General features: G+C 42.7%; 1 protein-coding gene and 1 long non-coding RNA gene across 2 annotated transcripts in view; one reads left to right on the top strand and one right to left on the bottom strand.

Annotated features, from left to right (window-relative positions):
- The window catches only part of LOC144577048 (uncharacterized), a 66,811-nt gene extending 66,439 nt beyond the window's left edge, over positions 1–372 (bottom strand). Inside the window, exon 1 of the long non-coding RNA XR_013520267.1 lies at positions 257–372. This is a non-coding gene — a long non-coding RNA (uncharacterized LOC144577048). The remainder of the gene's footprint in view (positions 1–256) is intronic.
- RPAP2 (RNA polymerase II associated protein 2) overlaps positions 1–19,802 on the top strand; it is a 152,794-nt gene that overhangs the window by 123,921 nt on the left and 9,071 nt on the right. The gene's annotated exons all lie outside the window — the stretch shown is intronic.

Below are 19,802 nucleotides of genomic sequence, written 5' to 3' on the forward strand. Positions count from 1 at the left end.
CTGGGTTCAAGTTGTCTTAGAGAACACCCAAGCTGTGGCCCCAGAACAACAGACAGGTTGAAGCAGGGCTACTGCCTTGTAGGCCAACTCAGGGATGGGCTCTCAGTGGTCAGTGGCCACACTAGGGATTTCCAAAGGCTTGAATGTCAAGCAGTTGCAGGCTATAAAGAGATGCTTTCCTTCCTTGGAAGCTTTCATTGCCTTGCTCCTAAGGTATCCAGGATGAAGTCTGAGCCTCAAAACAACTACTACTTACTCTGTCAGCTGTTGAAGACAACTCCGGCTGTTTGACAATGACAAGAATCATGCTCTTCTAATATCCATTTTGATTTGAAATCTTTTATGTTTGAGATGTACTTTTCTCTGTTGACAATGGGCTGGGTTTGGCCTACTCTTTAGGTGTGGAACTCCCAGCTTGTGGTAAAACCTGATTGGAAAACAATATAAACACATTTCCTGGTAAATGTATAAATATATATAGATGTTGGTTGTTCCTCTCCCCACAACCAGAACACAGTGAAGACGAAGCAATTCTAAGCAATTCAGACATGCTCAGCATCTGGCCCTCATAAAAGGCCTGGGGTGAGTCATGACTGCACCAACAGGGAGGGCTTGTCTTGCTTGTGGAGAGGACTATATTTACCTCCCATTCTGCCCATGCCCCTTTCTATTGCTTTATGATGATCAGTCTGAGTTGTGAGCAAAGAGACTGGCAAAATAAGAATATGGGGGAGGGGAGCAAGGAGAAAGAAAGAAGACCACTACATATTCAAGGCAAAGTCAGCAGTTTTGGGGAGAACAACCTGTTTTTGCTTTTGAGGAGCCAAATAAAAAGTAGCAGAAAGAGCTTTGGCTTGTGAGTTAGGGGATGGCATCCTTCTCCTAGCTGTAGGCCACTCAATCTATTGGTACTTCAGTTTGTGCATCTGAGAAGCGGGACCAATAATGGTTGCCCTATTTATTTGAGAGGAAAGGAAAACTTGTTTGAAAGCACTGCTAGGTGCCAGTTGTGGAGTGAGCTGCTTAAACATGCCATCTCATTTATTGCTGAAGGTAACCCCCAAGATGTCATGAAACCATTCTTCAGCTGAAGGAACTGAGACTTGAGAGGCTATGCTGCTTGCCCAAGGGCAGAAAGCCTGTCAGGACTCAAACTCATGTCTGTCTGTCTCCATATTCTATGTAGCTCCTATTCTTTCATATTGACATTGATGTTGAAGGATACATTAGGATCTCCTGCTGGGAAGGGGGAGATCCTTGTGTGTCCTTGACCCCCACAGAAGGCTGAGCCCAGCCCAATTCTGTTTCCTCAGAGCCCTGGTTGCTGCTGTGGGGAGCAGGCCGGTTGTTAATCTGATAAACGGCTTCCTGCCAAGGTGGGAGGGGGAGCTAAAGGGTTGCTGTATTGCCATCCCAGTGGCAGGTGGAAGACTCCAGTGACTTTGCCCACAGAAGCACTCTATGGCTTTGGGGTCAGTGAGCCTTGAATGGGAGTCCTGGCTCTGCTTCTTGCTAGCAGTGCGACCTTAACTTGTCTTACCTTCAGTTTCCTCATCAGTAAAATGCAGATAAGAATGCTCCCCATAAAAGGTGGATGTTGTGAATATTAAAAGAGCTAATGTGGGAAATGTGCCTACCACTGTTACACACAACTGAGTAAAAGGCAACTGTTGTTTCCATGGAGGTGGTGAGCAGACTTCCAGAGAAGCTACGTAGGCACTGAGCAGTTTTTGTGTCCAATCCCTAAGTTCATATCATGTTCAATCATTTGTTAATTTGTTCAATAAATATATTCTAAACACTCACTATGTCAGCTGCTGGGGACAAGCAGGTATGAGATAGCATCATACCTGCCTTTGTAGAGCTCACAGTTGAGCTAGAAGCACATGGCAGGATGTACCTGTTATACTCACAGAGGTGACAGGGCCTGGAAATGTAAGCTTGACCACCTCAATGGGGTCTCTTAAAGAGTCTGGCATTTTAAAATCCAGGTCTCCTCTCCAGGCATAGAGGGGTCCTTTCGTGGAGTTGTGGAATACACACCTTCCTTGGTGGAGACAAGAAAGGCTGGGCTGCCAGCCTGCTGGGCAAGGGGTGGGGTGGGAGGAAGGAGGAGGAGGAGGAGGAGGAGGAGGAAGAGGAAGAGGAGTTGCTGTTGCTGCTTTGGGGGTGGTTGGTTGGACAGGCAGCCCTGGAGGTGCTTCCCATTTGGTTCTGGCAAAAACTCACCACCTTTGGCAGAGATGGACTGATGCGTCCATAGCTCAGAGTTTATGGGATACTTTACTTGTTATCTGAGGCATTTATAGTTAGGTGTTGCCATATCTTCCAGGGATGGTGAATGTGACAAGGACCTGTTCCAGTTCCCAGCCCACTGACCCACCAGTCATTGAGCAGTCAGTGATCACACTGGACCTCTCTTGGGAGGTAATAAGGTGAATGTCTGGGTACAAACATAAACTTGGAGAAAGGGCTCAATGTCAGTCAGCTTGATAGGAAGCCTATGGTACAGCTTTCTGGGGATTAAGTAGAGGGGAGGTACAATGTTCACTCTTCTGGGCTTTCCAAATCTACTACATCTAGGCTCTCCCCGTCTCACCCTATTCTGTCATCCTGCTTGTTCCTCAACAACCAATACCCACACCAAATTGGCAGGCAGGTTCCTCAAGATCCCCCAAACACATGGGAGCTCATTCCTATCTCATTGATTTTAAGATCAGATCCCTACTGTTTCACTTTTTTCCAGCCGTAGTTAGCTCATCTCTCAAGCCCAGCTCTCATTCTGCCTCGCCCAGAAAGCCTTCCTTAACTTCCACAGCACACACTGACCTTTCTCCTCTGGATTACCCCATTTTAGTAATGATGCATTGTGGACTCATTCATTAATTAAGTCAAGGCATGGCAAGCCTGACTGTTCTATAAGAAAAAATACCTCCAAAATCAATCCACTTCTCTCCATCCTCACTGCTTCCACTCGAGACATCTCTTGCTTGGATTATTAAAAACCCTTGTAGCTGATCCTTCTACTCTCACTTTGCCTGTCTCCAACCCCTGCATACTCCATGCACTATCTAGTGGTCTTTTTTTTTTTTAATTTTTTATTGGATTATAGGTTTTGGGGTACATGAGCAGAGCATGCAAGACAGTTGCGTAGGTACTCACATGACAGTGTGCTTTTCTTTTCTTCTCCCCTTCACCCACATTTGGCATTTCTCCCCAGGCTATCCCTCCCCACCTCCCCCTCCCACTGGCCCTCCCCTTTTCCCCCCAATAGACCCCAGTGTTTAGTACTCCCCTTTCTGTGTCCATGTGTTCTCATTTTTCATCACCCACCTATGAGTGAGAATATGCGGTGTTTCATTTTCTGTTCTTGTGTCAGTTTGCTGAGGATGATGTTCTCCAGATTCATCCATGTCCCTACAAACGACACGAACTCATCATTTCTGATTGCTGCATAATATTCCATGGTGTATATGTGCCACATTTTTCCAATCCAGTCTATTATCAATGGGCATTTGGGTTGATTCCAGGTCTTTGCTATTGTAAACAGTGCTGCAATGAACATTCGTGTACATGTGTCCTTATAGTAGAACGATTTATAGTCTTTTGGATATATACCCAGTAATGGGATTGCTGGGTCAAATGGAATTTCTATTTCTAAGGCCTTGAGGAATCGCCACACTGTCTTCCACAATGGTTGAACTAATTTACACTCCCACCAACAGTGTAAAAGTGTTCCTTTTTCTCCACATCCTCTCCAGCATCTGTTGTCTCCAGATTTTTTAATGATCGCCATTCTAACTGGCGTGAGATGGTATCTCAATGTGGTTTTGATTTGCATCTCTCTGATGACCAGTGACGATGAGCATTTTTTCATATGATTGTTGGCCTCATATATGTCTTCTTTCGTAAAGTATCTGTTCATATCCTTTGCCCACTTTTGGATGGGCTTGTTTGTTTTTTTCCTGTAAATCTGCTTGAGTTCTTTGTAAATTCTGGATATCAGCCCTTTGTCAGATGGGTAGACTGCGAAAATTTTTTCCCATTCTGTTGGTTGCCAATCCACTCTAGTGACTGTTTCTTTTGCCGTGCAGAAGCTGTGGAGTTTGATTAGGTCCCATTTGTCTATTTTGGCTTTTGTTGCCAATGCTTTTGGTGTTTTGTTCATGAAGTCCTTGCCTACTCCTATGTCCTGGATAGTTTTGCCTAGATTTCCTTCTAGGGTTTTTATGGTGCCAGATCTTATGTTTAAGTCTTTAATCCATCTGGAGTTAATTTTAGTGTAAGGTGTCAGGAAGGGGTCCAGTTTCTGCTTTCTGCACATGGCTAGCCAGTTTTCCCAACACCATTTGTTAAACATGGAATCCTTGCCCCATTGCTTGTTTTTGTCAGGTTTATCAAAGATTGTATAGTTGTATGTATGTTGTGTTGCCTCCGGTGCCTCTGTTTTGTTCCATTGGTCTATATCTCTGTTTTGGTACCAGTACCATGCTGTTTTGATTACTGTAGCCTTGTAGTATAGTTTGAAATCCGGTAGTGTGATGCCCCCCGCTGTGTTCTTTTTGCTTAGAATTGACTTGGCTATGCGGGCTCTCTTTTGGTTCCATATGAAGTTCATGGTGGTTTTTTCCAGTTCTGTGAAGAAAGTCAATGGTAGCTTGATGGGGATAGCGTTGATTCTGTAAATTACTTTGGGCAGTATAGCCATTTTCATATTAATTCTTCCTAACCATGAACATGGAATGTTTCTCCATCTGTTTGTGTCCTCTCTGATTTCGTTGAGCAGTGGTTTGTAGTTCTCCTTGAAGAGGTCCCTTACGTTCCTTGTGAGTTGTATTCCAAGGTATTTTATTCTTTTTGTAGCAATTGCGAATGGCAGTTCGCTCTTGATTTGGCTTTCTTTAAGTCTGTTATTGGTGTAGACGAATGCTTGTGATTTTTGCACATTGATTTTATATCCTGAGACTTTGCTGAAGTTGTTTATCAGTTTCAGGAGTTTTTGGGCTGAGGCAGTGGGGTCTTCTAGGTATACTATCATGTCGTCTGCAAATAGAGACAATTTGGCTTCCACCTTTCCTATTTGAATACCCTTTATTTCTTTTCCTTGCCTGATTGCTCTGGCTAGAACTTCCAGTACTATATTGAATAGGAGTGGTGAGAGAGGGCATCCTTGTCTAGTGCCAGATTTCAAAGGGAATGCTTCCAGTTTTTGCCCATTCAGTATGATATTGGCTGTTGGTTTGTCATAAATAGCTTTTATTACTTTGAGATACGTTCCATCGATACCGAGTTTATTGAGGGTTTTTAGCATAAAGGGCTGTTGAATTTTGTCAAATGCCTTCTCTGCGTCAATTGAGATAATCATGTGGTTTTTGTTTTTGGTTCTGTTTATGTGGTGAATTACGTTGATAGACTTGCGTATGTTGAACCAGCCTTGCATCCCCGGGATGAATCCTACTTGATCATGATGAATAAGTTTTTTGATTTGCTGTTGCAATCGGCTTGCCAATATTTTATTGAAGATTTTTGCATCTATGTTCATCATGGATATTGGCCTGAAGTTTTCTTTTCTCGTTGGGTCTCTGCCGGGTTTTGGTATCAGGATGATGTTGGTCTCATAAAATGATTTGGGAAGGATTCCCTCTTTTTGGATTGTTTGAAATAGTTTTAGAAGGAATGGTACCAGCTCCTCCTTGTGTGTCTGGTAGAATTCGGCTGTGAACCCGTCTGGACCTGGGCTTTTTTTTGTGAGGTAGGCTCTTAATTGCTGCCTCGATTTCAGACCTTGTTATTGGTCTATTCATAGTTTCAGCTTCCTCCTGGTTTAGGCTTGGGAGGACACAGGAGTCCAGGAATTCATCCATTTCTTCCAGGTTTACTAGTTTATGCGCATATAGTTGTTTGTAATATTCTCTGATGATGGTTTGAATTTCTGTGGAATCTGTGGTGATTTCCCCTTTATCATTTTTTATTGCATCTATTTGGTTGTTCTCTCTTTTATTTTTAATCAATCTGGCTAGCGGTCTGTCTATTTTGTTTATCTTTTAAAAAAACCAGCTCTTGGATTTATTGATTTTTTGAAGGGTTTTTCGTGTCTCAATCTCCTTCAGCTCAGCTCTGATCTTAGTAATTTCTTGTCTTCTGCTGGGTTTTGAGTTTTTTTGATCTTGCTCCTCTAGCTCTTTCAATTTTGACGATAGGGTGTCAATTTTGGATCTCTCCATTCTCCTCATATGGGCACTTATTGCTATATACTTTCCTCTAGAGACTGCTTTAAATGTGTCCCAGAGGTTCTGGCACGTTGTGTCTTCGTTCTCATTGGTTTCGAAGAACTTCTTTATTTCTGCCTTCATTTCGTTGTTTACCCAGTCAACATTCAAGAGCCAGTTGTTCAGTTTCCATGAAGCTGTGCGGTTCTGGGTCGGTTTCTGAATTCTGAGTTCTAACTTGATTGCACTATGGTCTGAGAGGCTGTTTGTTATGATTTCAGTTGTTTTGCATTTGTTGAGCAGTGCTTTACTTCCAATTATGTGGTCAATTTTAGAGTAGGTGTGATGTGGTGCTGAGAAGAATGTGTATTCTGTGGATTTGGGGTGGAGAGTTCTGTAAATGTCCACCAGGTTTGCTTGCTCCAGGTCTGAGTTCAAGCCCTGGATATCCTTGTTGATTTTCTGTCTGGTTGATCTGTCTAGTATTGACAGTGGAGTGTTAAAGTCTCCCACTATTATTGTGTGGGAGTCTAAGTCCTTTTGTAAGTCATTAAGAACTTGCCTTATGTATCTGGGTGCTCCTGTGTTGGGTCCATATATGTTTAGGATCGTTAGCTCTTCTTGTTGTATCGATCCTTTTACCATTATGTAATGGCCTTCTTTGTCTCTTTTGATCTTTGTTGCTTTAAAGTCTATTTTATCAGAGATGAGAATTGCAACTCCTGCTTTTTTTTTGCTTTCCATTAGCTTGGTAAATCTTCCTCCATCCCTTTATTTTGAGCCTTTGTGTATCCTTGCCTGTGAGATGGGTTTCCTGGATACAGCACACTGATGGGTTTTGGATTTTTATCCAATTTGCCAGTCTGTGTCTTTTGATTGGTGCATTTAGTCCATTTACATTTAGGGTTAATATTGTTATGTGTGAATTTGATACTGCCATTTTGATGCTAAGTGGCTGTTTTGCCTGTTAGTTGTTGTAGATTCTTCATTATGTTGAAGCTCTTTAGCATTCAGTGTGATTTTGGAATGGCTGGTACTGATTGATCCTTTCTATGTGTAGTGCCTCTTTTAGGAGCTCTTGTAAAGCAGGCCTGGTGGTGACAAAATCTCTGAGTACTTGCTTGTTCGCAAAGGATTTTATTCTTCCTTCACTTCTGAAGCTCAGTTTGGCTGGATATGAAATTCTGGGTTGAAAGTTCTTTTCTTTAAGAATGTTGAATATTGGCCCCCACTCTCTTCTGGCTTGTAGTGTTTCTGCCGAGAGATCTGCTGGGAGTCTGATGGGCTTCCCTTTGTGGGTGACCCGACCTTTCTCTCTGGCTGCCCTTAGTATTCTCTCCTTTATTTCAACCCTGTTGAATCTGACGATTATGTGCCTTGGGGTTGCTCTTCTTGAGGAATATCTTTGTGGTGTTCTCTGTATTTCCTGCAATTGAGTGTTGGCTTGTCTTGCTAGGTGGGGGAAATTTTCCTGGATGATGTCCTGAAGAGTATTTTCCAGCTTGGATTCATTCTCTTCGTCCCCTTCTGGTACACCTATCAAACGTAGGTTAGGTCTTTTCACATAGTCCCACATTTCTTGGAGACTTTGTTCATTCCTTTTTGCGCTTTTTTCTCTGATCTTGGTTTCTCGTTTTATTTCATTGAGTTGGTCTTCGACTTCAGATATTCTTTCTTCTGCTTGGTCAATTCGGCTATTGAAACTTGTGTTTGCTTCGCGAAGTTCTCGTATTGTGTTTTTCAGCTCCTTTAGTTCATTCATATTCCTCTCTAAGGTATCCATTCTTGTTATCATTTCCTCGAATCTTTTTTCAAATCTTTTTTCAAGGTTCTTAGTTTCTTTGCATTGATTTAATACATGATCTTTTAGCTCACAAAAGTTTCTCATTATCCATCTTCTGAAGTCTAATTCCGTCATTTCGTCACAGTCATTCTCCGTCCAGCTTTGCTCCCTTGCTGGTGAGGAGTTTTGGTCCTTTCTAGGAGGCGAGGTGTTCTGGTTTCGGGTGTTTTCCTCCTTTTTGCGCTGGTTTCTTCCCATCTTTGTGGATTTGTCCGCTGGTCGTCTGCGTAGTTGCTGACTTTTCGTTTGGGTCTCTGAGTGGACACCCAGAATGTTGATGATGAAGTATTTCTGTTGCTTGGTTTTCCTTCTACCAGTCTAGCCCCTTCGCTGTACGACTGCTGAGGTCCGCTCCAGACCCTGCTTGTCTGGGGTGCACCTCTAGTAGCTGTGGCACAGCGAGGGATGCTACCAGTTTCTTTTTCTGCTCTCTTTGTCCCAGGATGATGCCTGCCTAATGTCAGTCTTTTGGATATAGAGGGGTCAGGGAGCTGCTTGAGGAGACAGTTTGTACTTTATAGGGGTTTAATTGCTGAGCTGTGCACTCTGTTGTTCATTCAGGGCTGTTAGGCTGCTATGTTTTATTCTGCTGCAACAGAGCTCATTAAAAACCCCTTTTTTTTTTTTTTTTTTTTTTCTCAAATGCTCTGTGTTGAGGGGTTTGGGCTTTATTTTTGGATGTCCGATCAGGTGTCCTGCCCAGCTAGAAGGCAGACTAGCCACTGTTTGGCTGTCGAGGCTCCGCCCTGCTGTTGTGTGGCAATCAGGCTTTTTTCCTTACTCTCGGGTCCTTTCTCCTATTCTTCAGCACTCATCCATCTTGTTTCTTACTTTTGCTTTGTACTGACTGTCAGGAAGCTTCATAGTGCTGTCCTCTTAGATCAACTTCCTCCCAGTCCAAGGCACTTGCATTTTGGAAGAAGACTCTCCACAGTAAAAAAGAGCCACAATTATTCAGTCACCCAGATTGAGCACGCTATGCTAGGACTTATGCTAAGTGAAGGAAATACCAAGGAGAATAAAGCAGTCTGTTCCTCATGAAGCTCTACCACAGTGAGAGACACCAGCATAAAAGAGCTCATAATAATGCTGTATAAGAATGCAGTGACTTTGGTGAAGGAGGACCTACCTATTGGGTCTGGGAGCCTCTATGAGGAAGCAACACATGAGATGAGTCTTAAATGACAGACAGATATTGGCTAGAGGAGGGAAGGTGAGGGGGAAAGCATGAGCAAAATCAAGGAGGAGACCTAGAGCCTGGCATGTGCAAAGAAACATGGGCACTTCTGCATTGCTGGAAAATAAAGTGGCACATTGCCTATAGTAGATGCCCAATTAATATTTGTTTGGGTAAGCATAGAAAGAGACTGATGGACAATAGATCAAACTGTTCACTACAATTAAGTTGAGAACAGGAGGCAAGGGAATCCTTCAATTTTCACATTATACATTACCACATTGTTTGAAATTGTTACAAGCATGTATCAATTTTATAATTTAAAAATATTGGCCTGGCACAGTGGTTCACACCTGTAATCCCAGCACTTTGGGTGGTGAGGCAGGCAGATCACTTGAGGTCAGGAGTTCAAGACCAGCCTTGCCAACATGGTAAAACCCCGTCTCTACTAAAAATACAAAAGATAGCCAGGTGTGGTGGCAGGTGCCTGTAGTCCCAGCTACCCAGGAGGCTGAGGCAGAAGAATTGCTTAAATCTGGGAGGTGGAGGTTGCAGTGAGCCAAGATTGCACCATTGCCTTCCAGCCTGGGTGACAGAGTGAGACTCCACCTCAAAAAAAAAAATCGACTTTTTAAAAAATAATAAAAAGTTAATTTTGGATGCAATGTGTAGAAAAAGTTGGAGTGGGGGTAAGTCTGAAAGAGGGAGATCCAGTTATAAGGCTATGGCAGATGATGAAGGAGTCTTTTTTTTTTTTTTTTTTTTCGTATTTTTAGTAGAGACAGGGTTTCACCATGTTGGCCAGGCTGGCCTCAAACTCTTGATCTCGTGATCCACTGACCTCAGCCTCCCAAAGTGCTAGGATTACAGGTGTGAGCCACCATGCCCAGCAGATGAAGGTGTCTTAAACCAGAGAGCTGGCTATGGGGGTCAGGAGAAGGAAAAGTCAAGAGCTTCAAGATTGTACAGCTGTGTAGGTGGTGGTACCTTTACTGAGACACAGACCATGAGAGAAAACAGGTCCGAGTTAGGAAGGGTAGAAATAATGAGAGCAGTTTTGCCCCTGTGGGAGCTGAGATGCTCATGAGATACCCAGCTGGTAACTTGGAGCTCTGAGAAGGCAGAGTCGCCCATTCATCTGATTAAACAGAGGACTCAAACACGGAGCCGGGCCAGGAGATTCCAGGGCAAAAAAGTGCCACAAATCTCAGCACCGTTGTTTCAGCCAGTGAAGTGGGTCACCGCATGGGAAATCACACAGATCCCAGCACCTTTTCAGCAGGCGACTAGAACACCTGGGAGAGAGTCAACCATTCAACTTTAAAAAAAGGCTCTGAGGCAGGGAGCCAGGTGATCAGGCTCGGTGGGCCCCAACCCACAAAAACAAAAAACAAACAAACAAACAAAAAACAGCAATTGGAAATGCTCTGAGTTGAGAGTTTCATGGCAAGCACAGCTGAACCCGGGACAGTGCAGCTCTGTGGGGGAGGGGCGTCTGCCATTACCAAAGCACTCCACCCCTATGGAGGTAGTCCGCCATTGCTGAGGCAGCCCGTTGTTTCTGAGGCAACCTGCCAAAACAGACAGAGTCTGCCATTACAGAGGTGGGCCACCATTGCCGAGGCAATTCTAACCACACCCATATAAACAGGACTGCAGGGAAGTTCACACAGCAGCAGGGCGGAGCCCACAGCAGCTCAGCAGAGCCTCTGCAGGCAGACAGTGACTAGGCTGCCTCCTTGCTAGGCAGGGCAGCCTTGAAAAAAAAGGCAGCAGCACAACGGAAACTCATAAATAAAGCCCTAATTCCCTGGGACAGAGCACCTGAGGGAAAAAAGGGGTTTATGAGTTCTGCTGCAACAGACTTAAATGTTCCTGCCCAGCAGCTCTAAACAAACAATGGAGCTCACAGCTCAGCACTTGAGCTCCTATAAAAGCCAGACTGTATCCTCAAGCAGCTCCCTGACCCCTGTATATCCAAAGAGTCACCTCACAAAGGACTGATCAGACTGACATTTGGAGGGCACCATTCTGGGACAAAGATAGCAGAAGAAGAAACTGGTAGCAACCCTTACTGTTCTGCAGCTGCTGCAGGTGATCCCCAGGCAAGCAGGGCCTGGAGTGGACCTCAGCAGTCCTGCAGCAGAGGGGCCAGACTGTTAGAAGGAAAACTAAGAAACAGAAATAACTTCATCATCAACAAACTGGACGTCCACTCAGAGACCCAATCTGAAAATCAGCAACTACAAAGACGACAGGTGGATAAATCCACAAAGATGGGAAGAAACCAGCACAAAAAGGAGAAAAACACCCAAAACTAGAACACCTCTCCTCCTACAAGGGATCACAACTCCTCACCAGCAAGGGAACAAGGCTGGATGGAGAATGAGTACAATGAAATGACAGTATCAGACTTCAGAAGGTGGGTAATGAGAAACTCTTGTAAGCTAAAAGAATGTATTCAAACCCAATGCAAAGAAACTAAGAACCTTGAAAAAAGATTTGATGAAATGCTAACGAGAATAGACAACTTAGAGGAATATGAGTGAATTGATGTAGCTGAAAAACACAATACGAGAACTTCGTGAAGCATGCACAAGTTTCAACAGCCAAATTGACCAAACAGAAGAAAGGATATCAGAGGTCGAAGATCAACTTAATAAAATAAAACAAGAAGGCAAGATTAGAGAAAAAAGCATAAAAAGGCATGAACAAAGTCTCCAAGAAATATGAGACTATGTGAAAAGACCTAATCTACGTTTGATAGGTGTACCTGAAAGTGATGAAGAGAATGAATGCAAGCTGGAAAATACTCTTCAGGATATTATCCAAGAAAACTTCCCCAACCTAGCAAGGCAGACCAATATTCAAGTCCAGGAAATACAGAGAACACCACAAAGATATTCCTCAAGAAGAGGAACCCCAAGGCACATAATCATCAGATTCACCAGGGTTGAAATGAAGGAGAAAAAGGGCAGCCAGAGAGAAAGGTCAGGTTACCCACAAAGGGAAGCCCATCAGACTCACAGCAGATCTCTCAGCAGAAATCCTACAAGCCAGAAGAGAGTGGGGGCCAGTATTCAACATCCTTAAAGAAAAGAACTTTCAACCCAGAATTTCATATTCAGCCAAAGTAAGCTTCATAAGTGAAGGAAAAATAAAATCCTTTGTGAACAAGTAAGTACTCAGAGATTTTGTCACCACCAGGCCTGCTTTACAAGAGCTCCTGAAAGAGGCACTACACATAGAAAGGAACAACTAGTACCAGCCACTCCAAAAACATACCAAACGGTAAAGAGCATAAACAAAATGAAGAATCTGCATCAATTAACGGGCAAAACAGCCAACTAGCATCAAAAGGGCAGTAGCAAATTCACACATAACAATATTAACCCGAAATGTAAATGGACTAAATGCCCCAATCAAAAGACACAGACAGGCAAATTGGATAAAAATCCAAAACCCATCCATGTGCTGTATCCAGGAAACCCATCTCACATGCAAGGATACACAAAGGCTCAAAATAAAGGGATGGAGGAAGATTTACCAAGCAAATGGAGAGCAAAAAAAAGCAGGAGTTGCAATTCTCATTTTTGATAAAATAGACTTTAAAGCAACAAAGATCAAAAGAGACAAAGAAGGACATTACATAATGGTAAAAGGATTGATGAAACAAGAAGAGCTAATGATCCTAAATATATATGCACCCAATACAGCAGCACCCAGATATATAAGGCAAGTTCTTAATGACTTACAAAGAGACTTAGACAATAATAGTGGGAGACCTTAACACCCCACTGTCAATATTAGACAAATCAACCAGATAGAAAATTAACAAGGATATCCAGGACTTGAACTCAGACCTGGAGCAAGCAAACCTAATAGACATTTACAGAACTCTCCATCCCAAATCCACAGAATATATATTCTTCTCAGCACCACATCACACCTACTCTAAAATTGACCACATAATTGGAAGTAAATCACTCCTCAGCAAATGCAAAAAAATGGAAATCATAACAAACAGTCTCTCAGACCACAGTGCAATCAAGTTAGATCTCAGAATTGAGAAACTAACTCAGAACCACACAGCTTCATGGAAACTAAACAACTGGCTCTTGAATGTTGACTAGATAAACAATGAAATGAAGGAAGAAATAAAGAAGTTCTTCGAAACCAACAAAAATGAAGACACAACATACCAGAATCTCTGGGACACATTTAAAGCAGTCTCTAGAGGAAAATATATAGCAATAAGTGCCCATATGAGGAGAATGGAGAGATCCAAAATTGACACCCTATCGTCAAAATTGAAAGAGCTAGAGGAGCAAGATCAAAAAAACTTAAAACCTAGCAGAAGACAAGAAATAACTAAGATCAGAGCTGAACTGAAGGAGATGGAGACACAAAAACCCTTCAAAAAAATCAATAAATCCAAGAGCTGGTTTTTTGAAAAGATCAACAAAATAGACAAACCACTAGCTAGACTGATTAAAAAAAAAAGAGAAAAACTAAATAGATGCAATAAAAAATGATAAAGGGGAAATCACCACAGATTCCACAGAAATTCAAACCATCATCAGAGAATATTACAAACAACTCTATGCACATAAACTAGTAAACCTGGAAGAAACGGATGAATTCCTGGACACTTGAATCCTCCCAAGCCTAAACCAGGAAAAAGTCAAAACCCTGAATAGACCAATAACAAGATCTGAAGTCGAGGCAGCAATTAAGAGCCTACCACACAAAAAAAGCCCAGGTCCAGACGGGTTCACAGCCAAATTCTACCAGACACACAAAGAGGAGCTGGTACCATTCCTTCTGAAATTATTCCAAATAAACCAAAAAGAGGGAATCATTCCCAAATCATTTTATAAGACCAACATCATCCTGATACCAAAACCCGGCAGAGACTCAACAAGAAAAGAAAACTTCAGGCCAATATCCATGATGAACATAGATGCAAAAATCTTCAATAAAATACTGGCAAGCCGATTGCAACAGCACATCAAAAAGCTTATCCACCATGATCAAGTAGGCTTCATCACGGGGATGCAAGTTTGGTTCAACTTACGCAAGCCTATAAATGTAATTCACCACATAAACAGAACCAAAGACAAAAACCATATGATTATCTCAATTGATGCAGAGAAGGCCGTTAACAAAATTCAACAGCCCTTTATGCTCAAAACCTTCAATAAACTAGGTATTGATGGAATATATCCCAAAATAGTAAAAGCTATTTACAACAAACCAACGGCCAATATCATACTGAATGGGCAAAACCTGGAAGCATTCCCTTTGAAATCTGGCACTGGACAAGGATGCCTTCTCTCACCACTCCTATTCAATATAGTACTGGAAGTTCTAGCCAGAGCAATCAGGCAAGAAAAAGAAATAAAATGTATTCAAATAGAAAAGAAGGAAGCCAAATTTGTCTCTATTTGCAGACGACATGATTGTATATCTAGAAGACCCCATCATCTCAGCTCAAAATCTCCTGAAACTGATAAGTAACTTCAGCAAAGTCTCAGGATACAAAATCAATGTGCAAAAATCACAAGCATTCCTATACACCAATAACAGACTTAAAGAGAGGCAAATCAAGAATGAACTGCCATTCACAATTGCTACAAAGAGAATAAAATACCTAGGAATACAACTAACAAGGAATGTAAAGGACCTCTACAAGGAGAACTACAAACCACTGCTCAATGAAATAAGAGAGGACATAAACAGATGGAGAAACATTCCATGTTCATGGTTAGGAAGAATCAATATTGTGAAAATGGCCATACTGCCCAAAGTAACTTACAGATTCAATGCTATCCCCATCAAACTACCAATGACCTTCTTCACAGAACTGGAAAAAACCACCTTAAACTTCATATGGAACCAAAAGAGAATAGCCCCGCATAGCCAAGTCAATTCTAAGCAAAAAGAACAAAGCGGGAGGCATCACACTACTGGACTTCAAACTATACTACAAGGCTACAGTAATCAAAACAGCATGGTACTGGTACCAAAACAGAGATATAGACCAATGGAACAGAACAGAGGCCTCAGAGGCAACACAAAACATCTACAACCATCTGATCTTTGACAAACCTGACAAAAACAAGCAATGGGGAAAGGATTCCCTGTTAAATAAATGGTGTTGGGAAAACCGGCTAGCCATGTGCAGAAAGTAGAAACTGGACTCCTTCCTGACACCTTACACTAAAATTAACTCCAGATGGAGTAAAGACTTAAACATAAGACCTAACACCATAAAAACCCTAGAAGAAAATCTAGGCAAAACCATTCAGGACATAGGAGTAGGCAAGGACTTCATGACCAAAACACCAAAAGCATTGGCAACAAAAGCCAAAATAGACAAATGGGACCTAATCAAATTCCACAGCTTCTGCATGGCAAAAGAAACAGTCATTAGAGTGAATCGGCAACCAACAGAATGGGAAAAAATTTTTGCAGTTTACCCATCTGACAAAGGGCTGATATCCAGAATTTACAAAGAACTAAAACAGATTGACAAGAAAAAAAAACTAGCCTATTTAAAAGTGGGCAAAGGATATGAACTTTACAAAAGAAGACATACATGAGGCCAACAAACATGAAAAAATGCTCATCACTGGTGATTAGAGAAATGCAAATCAAAACTACATTGAGATACCATCTCACGCCAGTTAGAATGGTGATCATTAAAAAATCTGGAGACAACAGATGCTGGAGAGGATGTGGAGAAATAGGAACACTTTTACACTGTTGGTGGGAGTGTAAATCAGTTCAACCATTGTGGAAGACAGTGTGGCAATTCCTCAAGGACCTAGAAATAGAAGTTCCATTTGACCCAGCAATGCCATTACTGGGCATATATCCAAAGGATTATAAATCGTTCTACTATAAGGACACATGCACACGAATGTTCATTGCAGCACTGTTTACAATAGCAAAGACCTGGACCCAACCCAAATGCCCATCGATGATAGACTGGACAGGGAAAATGTGGCACATGTACACCATGGATTATTATGCAACCATCAAAAACGAGTTTGTGTCCTTTGTAGGCACATGGATGAACCTGGAAACCATCATTCTCAGCAAACTGACACAAGAACAGAAAATCAAACACCGCATGTTCTCACTCATAGGCGGGTGTTGAACAATGAGAACACTTGGACACAGGGAGGGGAGCATCACACTGGGGTCTGTTGGGGGGAAATGGAGGAGGGACAGCGGAGGGTGGGGAGTTGGGGAGAGATAGCATGGGGAGAAATGCCAGATATAGGTGAAGGGGAGGAAGGCAGCAAATCACACTGCCAAGTGTCTACCTATGCAACTATCTTGCATGTTCTTCACATGTACCCCAAAACCTAAAATGCAATTTAAAAAAATGCAAAAAATTTAAAAAAAAACAGGCAATAAGGGCCAGGTATGGTGGCTCACACCTGTAATTCCAACATTTTGGAGGCCGAGGCAGGCAGATCACAAAGTCAGGAGACAGAGACCATCCTGGCTAACACGGTGAAATTCTGTCTCTACTAAAAATACAAAAATCAGCTGGGCATGGTGTCACGTGCCTGTAGTTCCAGCTACTCAGGAGGCTTAGGCAGGAGAATCTCTTGAACCCAGGAGGCAGAGGTTGCAGTGAGCCAAGATCGTGACACTGCACTCCAGCCTGGGTAACAGAGGGAGACTCAGTTAAAAAAAAAAAGAGAGACAAGAAGGAAATATAAATTTGGGACATACCAGCATATAAATCATTAAAACCAAGAGAATAGATATCATACAGGAAAAATATGGCAAAGAAAAATAGAGTGTTTGGGATGGACACCAGCCATTAAAATCAGGCAGAAGAATCCATGGTGACAGAGGAAGAACAGCCAGAGGAGTAGGAAAAAATCAAGAGGTTATGCTCCTCAGAGTAAAAATGGTTTGGAAGAGGTGATAGATACCAGTGTCAAATACTTCTGAGAAGTCAAGGAAGATGAGGCCTCAAAGTGATCATGACATACCTATCAAGACCTCTGGGTTTCCTGGGAGTGTCACTCAGAATAATCCTAGGTAGGAAGGTCAGATACTGGAGCTTCCATACTGCTAATGGCTATATGTGTGAGCTGACTTATGCCTTTTCCTTTCTTGTTCCAATACTGCAGGACCCAAACCTTACCACTACACTCAGCCTGGCCTTATACATTCTGACTTCTAGAAAGTCTCAAATGGAAAGGGCTACAAACCACAGTTGGACATCCTGGAAAGGGTGCCAATCCTGGCACATCCCTAACTTTCTCTTTGACCCTAAGGAAGCCATAGTTCTCCTGTTGGCCTCAGTTTTCCCATTAGTAACTAAGAGGGTTAGAGGGAATAATCTGTAAGGGCCCCCTCCCAATCCTCATATTCCATGATCCAATAAACCCCATGAAGAGAGAGTCTAGCTTTTTCTGAGCAGGGAGCATTTTAAAATCTGGCTTTTTGGCTGATGCCTATAATCCCAACACTTCGGGAGGCTGAGGCAGGAGGATCGCTTGAGCCCAGGAGTTCAAGATCAGCCTGGACAACACAGTGAGACCCTGTCTCTAAAAACAAAAACAAAAAAAAGCTGTGCATGGTGGCACATGCTTGTAGTCCCAGCTACTTGGGAGACTGAGGCAGGAGAATTGCTTGAGCCCAGGAGACTGAGGCTGCAGTGAGCCATAATGGCACCACTGTACTCAAGCCTAGGCGACACAGTGAGAACCTGTCTCAAAAAAATAAATAAAAATAAAAATTAGGTCAGGTGCAGTGGCTTATGCCTATAATCCCAGCACTTTGGGAGGCTGGGGCGGATGGATCACCTGAGGTTTGGAGTTTAAGACCAGCCCGACCAACATGGAGAAACCCCATCTCTACTAGAAATACAAAATCAGCCAGGCACGGTGGCACATGCCTGTAATCCCAGCTACTCAGGAGGCTAAGGCAGGAGAATTGCTCGAACCTGGGAGGTGGAGGTTGCAGTGAGCTGAGATAACGCCATTGTACTCCAGCCTGGACAACAAGAGTGAAATTCCATCTCAAAAAAAAAATTTAAAAATTAAAAATTAAAATTAACTAATTTAATTTCAAAAATCCCGCTCTGATGTAAAAGCTTGCTCAGAAATCACAGGCTATGGTTTTCTTTTCTTTTTTTTTTTTGAGACAGAGTTTCACTCTTGTTGCCCAGGCTAGAGTGCAATGGCTCAATCTTGGCTCACCACAACTTCCACCTCCAAGGTTCAAGTGATTCTCCTGCCTCAACCTCCTGAGTAGCTGGGATTACAGGCATGCACCACCATGCCCAGCTAATTTTGTATTTTTATTATAGATGAGGTTTCACCATGTTGGTCAGGCTGGTCTCAAACTCCTGACCTCAGGTGATCCACCTGCCTCAGCCTCCCAAAGTGCTGGGATTACAGCATAAGCCACCATGCCCAGCCACAGGTTGTGTGTTACTTAACCATGGGCAACAAATCACAGGGCTTTGAGTGGTTCCCTAACTCTGCAGCCAGGTACAGAGCAGTCAGAAGTCATCAAACACAATGATGAAAGGATTCACCCGAATAGGTATTTGACTTCAGAGAAAGCTCTGCGCTTTAAGTCTCTTTTTGGTGCCCTTGTACAATGAGAGGTAGCATAGGATTGGTGGTTAAGTACAGCTTCAAATCCCCATTTATGAGCTGTGTGACTTCAAGCAAGTTACCTCAGCCTTCCTGTGCACTACTTTTCTCTATCAAAAAATTAAGAAAATAATACCTACTTTGTAAGATTATGACTAAATGAATTAATATTTATAAAGCACTTAGAACAGCAGTTGGCATGTAACACATGATTGTTAAATTAAATAATGCACACATACAAGCATGCACATGCTGTTTCACCTGTGTCTCTGCCCTGTCTTCTGGAGTATCAGCTTCATTTTTACGCATAGCCCTCAGGCAGCTCCATGTACCCTCCTCATGCTAGCAAAATAGACAAACACTATCTTTATACTACATCATGTAGGGAAAGAGAGACACATCCCACATCCCCCCCCCCCACTTTTTTTTTGAGATGGAGTCTCGCTCTGTCCTTCAGGCTGGAGTACAGTGGTGGGATCTAGGTTCACTGTAACCTCTGTCTCTCGGGTTCAGATGATTCTCCTGCTTCAGCCTCCCAAGTAGCTGGGATTACAGGTGCATGCCACCACACCTGGCTAATTTTTGTATTTTTAGTAGAGACAGGGTTCACCATGTTGGCCAGGCTGGTCTTGAACTCCTGACCTCAAGTGATCTGCCTACCTCAGCCTCCCAAAGTGCTGAGATTACAGGCATGAGCTACCATGCCCTGCTAAAAGCACATCTCTTTTAATTGCTGCCACAGAACAGAAAGAAAGCTTTTCTTTCCAAAAAATGTTTATTCTCTGGTTGCCTCAGGAGAAACAGCAGGTCAAAACAGAGCAAGTCAAAACGGAGCAGGTCAAAACTCCCATGCTAATCAGTAGTGGGATTTCGCCTGTGAATTGGCACTGTACTCCAGCCTTGGCTATATAACAAGTACCTGTTTAGAAAATTTTTTT

The sequence above is a fragment of the Callithrix jacchus genome, chromosome 7 (assembly GCF_049354715.1).
Source record: "Callithrix jacchus isolate 240 chromosome 7, calJac240_pri, whole genome shotgun sequence".
Taxonomy (NCBI): Eukaryota; Metazoa; Chordata; class Mammalia; order Primates; family Cebidae; genus Callithrix; species Callithrix jacchus.